This window comes from Chrysochloris asiatica, unplaced genomic scaffold (genome assembly GCF_000296735.1).
Source record: "Chrysochloris asiatica unplaced genomic scaffold, ChrAsi1.0 scaffold00007, whole genome shotgun sequence".
NCBI classification, from domain to species: domain Eukaryota; kingdom Metazoa; phylum Chordata; class Mammalia; order Afrosoricida; family Chrysochloridae; genus Chrysochloris; species Chrysochloris asiatica.
Window position 1 is genome coordinate 3455003 of NW_006408525.1, and position 8902 is coordinate 3463904.

Consider the following 8902-nt stretch of genomic DNA (forward strand, 5'->3'; position numbering starts at 1 on the left):
ATCTCCTATCCATCCACAGCAGAGCACACACACACTCAATACACATTACACACACACACCCTGCCTGCACATCTCCTATCCATCCACAGCAGAGCGCGCACACGCTCAATATACATTACACACACACACCCTGCCTGCACATCTCCTATCCATCCACAGCAGAGCGCACACACTCAATACACATTACACACGCACACCTTGCACATCTCCTATCTATCCGCAGACTTGCCAAGTTCACAGGTGTGCAGGAATAGGCAGCTGCCTTCCTACACACACACACACACACACACACACGTGTGCACATACACACAGTTGATGGAACCCCATTGCAGTGATAACCAGAAATGGTGAATACCCCCAAGAGCATCTAACCACATTACCTGGTCAGAGCCCTGGGCTAGCCCCTCCTTCCACCATCCATAGATCTTCATGTCTGGAAGGAAAGGTGGAGGTCACAGGGATGGCAGCCCACCTCAGAGGGGTCCTTGCTAGTGGAGGAGGGTGGGGCCATGCCAGAGCCTGTCCTTGGAGTCTCTGAAGAGAGGGCCTGTTCCACCAATCTTAGTAAATCACCTGGGGGTGGGGCATTTTTTGCATCTGAGCCTGTTGAAGGGAGGGATGGCCAAGAGCAGATTTAACTCACACTCACAACAATAAATAAATGGTCTCATAGTGCTCAGAAGGGTATCCATTTACATGCAAGTCATCACTGAGTTAATTACAAAGATTCTTATCTGTTCATTAAAGCCAACTAGAGGGCCCACTATTTGGAAACACTTTGCAGTTAAAGAGACTATGTTATTAACTCTAATGAAATGATTTATTTGGGAGTGCTGCCTAGTGAAGGGGAACCTGGAGACAGAAATCATCATTCATGGGGCAGAGGGATGGGCAGTTCTCTGGTCAATGTTCCTTGCATGACAGCCAAGAAGACTTCTAGGAGGAAAAGGTCCAAGGTCCTGGAGAGAGGGCTAAAACATCTTCTGTGCATGGGGAGTGAGTGGTCCATCTGGGGGTGGCTGGAAGGGAAGGGATCCATCTGTCCAAGCCTGGGAAGGCAGCAACATTGATTTCCCAGTCTATGAAATGGGGATCAAACAACACCACACTCCCAGGGTTTTTGTGAGGATCAAATGAATTCTTGCATGTTAATAACTAAGAAGAATATCTAACCCATAGTTCATCCTCAATAAACACTAGCTACTATGCCATCATTTTTCACTGAAAGATGAAGGTGCTAAAGGGATTCGACCTGGCGATCTAGCCTAGTTCTCCAACTGATTCTGTTTTTCTTCCTTGGTGTTTAGATGCAGGACTTTCCTTTTTGGACTGAGACATCTTTCTGGGCTACTTTAATGATTTTGAAGAGATGTTGGCAGTCCCTAAAAGAAGGACATCCATGTTTTCCTAGTGGTTGCCAGGGAAGGAGGCATTCAAGTAATTAGTGTGACAATTCAAAAGAGATAGATTCCAAGTTGGTGTCATGGATTGTTGTTGTTGTTGTTGTTAAGTGCCACCAAGTCGGCTCTGACTCATAGCGGCCCTGTATAGGATTTCCAAGTATCAGCTGGTGAGTTTGTACTGCCAACCTTTCAGTTCAAACTGACCTTGTGGTCCAGTGTTTATCCTATAGTGCCACGCCAGATGTCATGGGTAGCTACATTGAAGACAGGTTGTTTTATTCTTGATATTGCCTGAAATTATTCTTAAAATTAGGAAGCCTTGGACTGAATCACAGGGAGTTCTGGTGGTACAATGGGTAAAGTGTTGCACTGCTAACTGAAAGGCTGGAGACTCCAACCTACCACCTGATTAGCTGAAGAAAGATGTGGCAGTCTGCCTTCATAAGGATTTACAGCCTCAGACATCCTATGGGGCAGTTTTACTGTGCCTCACAGAGTCACTATGTGTTGCAGTCAACTCGATGGTAGTAGGATTTAGGGTGAAGTGTGTGTGTGTGTGTGTGTGTGTGTGTGTGCACGCACATCTGTGTGATGGCGATGGGGAGGTAAGGAGGAAGAGCAAATTGATCTTGGTTTTCTTGGTTCAGGTGACATTACAAGAGATAAGAATGCTTCCAGAGAAGTCTCTCATTCTTAGACCCAGGCAGTTGACTAGGGCAGATGAGGGGCGGTCTGCCAGATCATAGGGCTGATGCTACTGCCCAACTAGCCTGGAGCTCAAAGAATCTCTGCAGGCGAGGTGGAGATGTATTTCTGCAGAGAGGAGATACAGCTCACCTTCCCCACCTGTCTCTGGGCTAGCTTTACAGGCTGGAGAGGACCAAACCAGCCACTGCTACCTCTCCCCCTCTCCATCCTCCCATCCTTTTCCTCTTCCATGCCCCTCTTCTACGACTGTCCACTGGGACAGGGGTATTCCGGACATGCCAGCCTGGGCATCTTCCTGTGGGAGACATGTTTGCAGCTGGGTGGTCAGCTGCAGAGAGGAGAGAGGCAGCAGTCAGAGCTGGGAACCCCAGACACCTCTGTGATGAAGAGACGCCTTTCTCAGGACCAGATGTGTCCAGAATCCCTGGTCCAACAGCCACAAACATGCCCCTTGCGGTGAGTCTCCTGGTGTGGCACTAGTCTCAGGGAGGTCCATCCACATATCTAAGGAGATGGGCAGACTTTTACCCAGGCCCAGGCAGGTATTGGAAGCAGTCCCTTTCCAAATCCAGACAAGCCGGTGCCTCCTGAAATCAGTTTTGTGAAAACCCATCACCTCCTGAAGACTTGATTATTTCCGAACAGTGCCTACCCTGCATCATGTTTTAAGACTGTAGGAGGGTCTCTTCCCTCTCCCTGCTCACCGCACCCACCACCACCACCATTTGCTTTCTGTCTTGGGCCCAGGCGCAGAGACATGGAGACAAGGCTGGGGCTTCCTGATGCAGTGAGTACAGTGGGAAAGCGAGAAGTACCAACAGGAGAGAAGCAAAATGCCCGCCTTGTCTCTGTCTCTCCCCTGGGCCCACGTTGAGCTGAGGGATGGCACTGTGCTCTGTCAGCAGCCCCGGTCACGATGGATGTGGAACCTGGTAGGGTGGTGTCGGGAACACTTGGCGAGATTCATTTTCCCCGCTGCTCTGGGAGAAAAATGTGGCCTCCGGGTCATCCATCTGCTCTGCAGCGAAGTGGTAAACAGGAGAGGCTCGTAGAGTACTGCCTGGAGCAAAGCCCAGCTCAGCAGTCTTCCGTGGGGCTTTGAGGCTGAGCCTCATTTCTGTGGGTGTGGGCCTCGCTATGGGAGGATTGCGTGCACCATCCATCCCTCAGTACAAGATAGAGGGACTGAGGAGTTTCCTCCTCCCCAGCTCCCTTCTGAGGACAAGAGAGCCACAGGGGGCAGGGGAGGAGGTGCACCCTCCCTGTGCACATCCAAATCAAGGGAAGAACCACGGGTGAAACTGTCCAAATCTTCCTCACCTATGAGACAGAGCAAAGAGAAAGGTGGCCAGGTGTCTTCTTTATGGTTGTAGCTGTGTGCTGTTCAGTTGTTTCTGACCCATAGCAAACCTGCAGAACAAAGTAGAACTGCCACATAGGGTTTTTGAAGCTGTAATTTTACAGGAACAGATCTTTTCTTCCTCAAAGAGGCTGCTGGGTTAGAACTACTGACCATTCTGTTAGTAGAAAGCACTTAACCACTGCACCACCACTATCCTAGGTTTCCCAGACATTCTTGGAAGGCTGCCTTTGCTCTTGTCGTCTCTTCACTGTTTCTCTCACTGGGTCACTCTAGAATCCTACCAGGGCCAACACACAGAATGCGTCACTCCAAGTTTTCCCACATTCTCCCAGCCTCATCTCCCAGTTCCTGAGCAGATGATGGAGTTTGGCTGTGGGCATTTGAGCGGGTTTCATGTGACCTCTACCATCTACAGTTGTCCTCAGCCATGTTCTTCTAAGCTTCACCTGTAGTGATTGGAACCCCAGTGCAATCAAGGACTAGACTGGAACAGATGACCCCCCTCTGTATGTCCTCCAGAATCAGAGGCCTCCCAACAGGTGTGGTCACATGCTCTTGTCAGAGGCTTAGTGCTTCCTGGAAGAAAAAAAAAGAAAGAAAGAAAGAGAGACCTGAGTGGGGTTGACTCGTCCCTCTCCTGGCCCTCCCTTCCCCTCCACCCGCCCTCATCACTTCTTCGTGCATAACCTTTGCATCCTTATATCTGTTCTCTGTAAATGTCAGCATGCATTTGAGATCATTTCCCACTTAACAGGTGGGAAAACTGAGGCAGATACCAAGAAGACTCTTGCTCAGAGTGGCAGGAAGGCAGAGCAAGGATGAGGGCTGGATTTCAGAAGCAGTCCCTTTACACATTTTAAAGTTCAGAGCACCAGCATGAAGCCCCACTGGCTCCTTGTCACCAGCAGGGACAGGGCTTAGTCCAGTATTGTCACTCCTCCCTGGATGGACAGGCGGCTCCAACATCCTCCTGACTGGTCCCCGCTACCTGTGCTCAAAGCCACCTTCCTACTCTGTATCTGACCATGCCCCTCACCCTGTCTCTGTGCAGGTGTCTGTTAGAGAAGTACTGAGGTAAGGTGCATACCCCCAGGTGAGGTACTATTTCTGCCCAGTCTGCCTCCGGATCACCTCCCCACTCCTAGGATTCTCTGGGGAAGCGAGAGGGCAGCTCATCCACGTGGCCCCACACACCAGACTCTGCATGACCCCCAGCTCCCTCCCTCACAGTTCACAAGGAGAAATGGCATGCAGGAGACACTCAAGAGACCCAAGTTCAAGTCCCCGCATTCATTGCCCCTCTTTGGTCAGGCGCTGGACTATAGGGATGATCACACCCCAGCCAACTGCCCAGGATGCACACTCTCCCCGTCTGCCAAGTACCCAGGAGAACTTAACTCCATGGTGCAGGAATGGGGGACAGAGAGAGGGTCATTGATCCTTTAAAGAAACTGATACATAAATGTTTACATATTATTACTGGGGAAGTCCTGTGATGCCGTAGGATAAACACTAGACAACAAGGTCAGTTTGAACCACATGGTCAGGGGTTCAAACTCACTAGCTGCTCCTTGGAAACCCAATGCAGGGTTGCTATGAGTCAGAACTGACTCAACTTAACAACAAGAAGAACATTAGTAGGGGTGGTAGAACCCTGGGACCCCCTCTAAAACCCTAAGAATGTACCCAGCTTCAACTCTGAGATGCAACGCTTCAGCACCTACAGGCAGAGGCCAGGCAGAGCCTGTCCCCAGGTGGCCAGCCCTAGAATAGGCCAAGGGAGGGGGCATTCCTCCCATCATCCCTCACCTGAGGTGTTAGCAGATCCGGCACCGCCATTACTCACTGAGCCAATCTCTCCTCCAGTGCTGGCCCGACCCCCATCCCCTCCTCTGGAGAACAAAATTAAAAGAGATTTGTCCTCCAGTGTTGACAACTCCTCTCTTTCACCCAAGCAGTGACAACTTTTCTGGGCCAGGATCCTGACTCCAGGCAAGGATTGCTGGGGGATAGCCCGGGCAGGGGTTCTGGGGAGCCTACCTTGTTGGCTATCATCTCCTTAGTCACCCCCCTGTTCTGCCCTGTCTCCAGCCTCACTTTGAGCAGAGGAGCATTTTGAACAGATTCCATTTAAAACTTCAAAAGCAATCCCTTTCCACATTGTTTAAGTTCACAACCCCAGCATTAGGGCCTGTTGGCTCATTTGTTCATTTCTTCATTCAAAAAGTAGCTCAATTTGTCACCTCTTTGCTGAAGCCTCCAGATCTCCAACAGACTAAAGGATGGCTCCTTGCTTGGTCCTCTCATAGTAAGCTCTTCCTCAAGGCTTCTTGTCCACAGGGAAGGGCTCCTAGCTTCAAGGACTGGGGGCCACTTGAGAGTACAGGCCCCTTGGATCAATCTCTGTAACCCTTCCAGTGCCTGGCATCAAGCACATGCCAACGGGGGTGACTGTTCCCCTTGATAGTGGAGCCACCACGCATCATGCACTGTGCAGGGCCAAAGGGACTGACCAAGAACAATGCATCTAGTAAGGAAAACGGATGCAGAAGCAAACAAAAGGCCACTGTGACCAGTGTTGCAATACAGATGAACAGGGCCACCCCAAAATGACTGCTTTCAGCTACTTAACCTTAACACATCTCTGAACACACTGGCCACAGTCTCAGGTTCCCCAGGTAGACAAGATGCCCAGTTCTCTCAGATTGTCTGACCATTTATCTTACCATCCAGGATAAGAGGGCTTGGAGATTATGTACTTTGAGAAGAAAGTGGGGAGGATTCTGGGAAATTCCCTTAAGATTATTCTCATAAAGGATGGGGAAGAACTGGGAAAAGAAGGAAGAAGGAAAGAAGGCCATTCTCTTGCTCTACCTCTGATTACTAGTGAGAGACTCATCCCAAATACTATAGAGGCAGCAAACTCACTGCAGAAAACAACTGACACCCTGAGAACTGAACTTAGAAGACTTGCTTTAGGGGAGCTTCCCAGCTCCCTAAATATCCTCCTTTTGGGACAGAGTAACTATATCAGAAGTGTGCATGCAAGATCTCTATTCAAGGAGTTCCAATGGCAGGATTCTATGGACCAACACTGAATGATGCAGAAAGTGTCAAAAGAACATGGAAGGACTACACAGAGCCACTGTACCTAAAAGAAATGGTTGCTGTTTCACCATTTCAAGACGTAGCATATGATCAAGAACCGATAGTACTGAGGAAGTTCAAGCTGTACTAAAGGCATTAGAGATAAAACAAAGCGCCAGGGATTTATGGAATACAGATTGAAATGTTTCAACAAACTAATGCAGCACTGTTTACCCTGCATCAGCAACCTTTTTAAGGGGCGAGATAGTAAATAATTCTGGCTTTCAGGTCATGTGGTCTCTGTCTAAACCACTCTGCTCAAAAGCAGCCAAAGACAGCATGTAGACAAGCGAGTGCAACTATGTCCCAATAAACATGCATGCTGGACCTCAGACTCAGACACTCACACTTAAAGAACACACAGGCACCTCTTGTCACCCAGGATTATTATGCTCAGCACTGGCACCATGTTACCCATCACCTGAAACATCTGTTCTCACAATTAACATGTTTAGACCCCAGGGAAACACTTCTGCGCATCTTTCGTTCAAGGTCCTCAAAATAAACAATGACTGAGTTAGAATGTCTCGAAAGTTTCCAGGGTGTGCTGCTGCTAACAGCATAGGATCCTTCAGACTGTGGAGAGGGTTGGAGCAGCAGGAGTCCTTCTGTAAGAAAGAAGATAGATTAATTAGCTTTTCAGATTCCTTCTTCGATAACATGAATGCAATGTACTCTTGGGAAACAAAGTACCCTTTCCAAGTAATACCAAGACTCCAGTTTCTAGCTCTCTTGAGCTTCCAATGAAAGGCTCTAGCAGTACTCACAAATTATGAAATAACCATTTGCAGCATTAGCTACAGTTGACATGGCCGCTGAGAAACATTTTGCTACATTAAACAATCCCTATTAATCATAGGGTATATGTGTGTAGGTCCAGAAGTAAAAGGCAGAATATTAATTCATTACATGAACCCAAAACTGAGCATTTAATGCTAGACTTATGAACATTTTTTTATCAAAATATTTAACTTTAAAATTTCCTTTCAAATTTTTAAATAAAACATAACCTTTAGCTAAGTTATTTTGCTTTCGATCTTTGATGTTGTTAAGTGCCATGGAGTCAGTTCTGATTTATGGCAACCCTGAACAGGGTTTCCAAGGAGTGGCTGATGGATTTGAACCACTGACCTAATGGTTAGCAGTCCAGTGCTTATCCTACAGTGCTACACCAGGACCCCAAATCTTTGATACTCATTTATCATAGTGTATACTGTAACTTTTGATTTTAATAGATTTTTTGAGACTTTTTTGAAAAGATATATAAAATAATTTTAAGTTTTGAACTTTTTACTATCTGTTGTTGTTAGATGCTGTGGCGTTGGTTCTGACTCATAGGAACCCTATGCAGAACTGAACGAACCACTGCCCAGTTCTGTGCCAGCCTCACAATTGTTTCACTGCAGCCCATTGCGGCTGCTGCCATTGTCTGTCCATCTCCTTGAAGGTCTTCCTCTTATTCACTGACCCTCCACTTTACTAAGCATAATGCCCTTCTCCAGGGACTGGTCCCTCCTGAAAACATGTCCAAAACATGAGAGACCAAGTCTGGCCATCCTGGCTTTTTATTATTACTTAAACTTAAATGGTTATTGAAAATACGTTCAAATTTTATACACTTTGAAAAAAATTGCATTTAGTTTGTAATTCTTTATCCAAAGTACTCAACACACTAGCCACCATTTCCATAAAGCTATTGAGCACTTGAATTGTGGCTAGTTCAAATTGAGGTGCACCGTCAGTATAAAATAAACACGAAATTCCAAAGTCTTAGTATGGAAAGGAGTCCTGGTGCAGTGCTGTTGGATAAGAACTCGACCATAAGGTTGGTTTAAACTGCAAGGCTGAGAGTTCAAACTCACCAGCAGCTCCTCTGAAACCCTATACAGGGTCATTATGAGTCGGAACCAACTCAAAAGCACTTAACAATAAAGTATGGGAAAAGGAACCTTAATTTTCTCAATGATAATTGTAGTATTAATTACCTGTTGAGAATGATAATATTTGGGCACCTTGGATTAAATACAATAGATTACTAGATTTAAGAGTCCTGGTGTGACACTGTGAGGTGATGCGTCAGACTATAAAGTCGTTTGAACTGCAAGGATGGTGGTTCAACCTCCTTGGAAACCCTATACGGGGTCACTATGGATCAAAATAGACTCGACAGCACTTCACAGCAATAACATTACCTTTACCTTTTTAATGTGACTCTTCTATTGGACTTGGTGATAGAAATGATGCTGGAGAACAAATGATAGATTTCTGCAAGACAAATGAT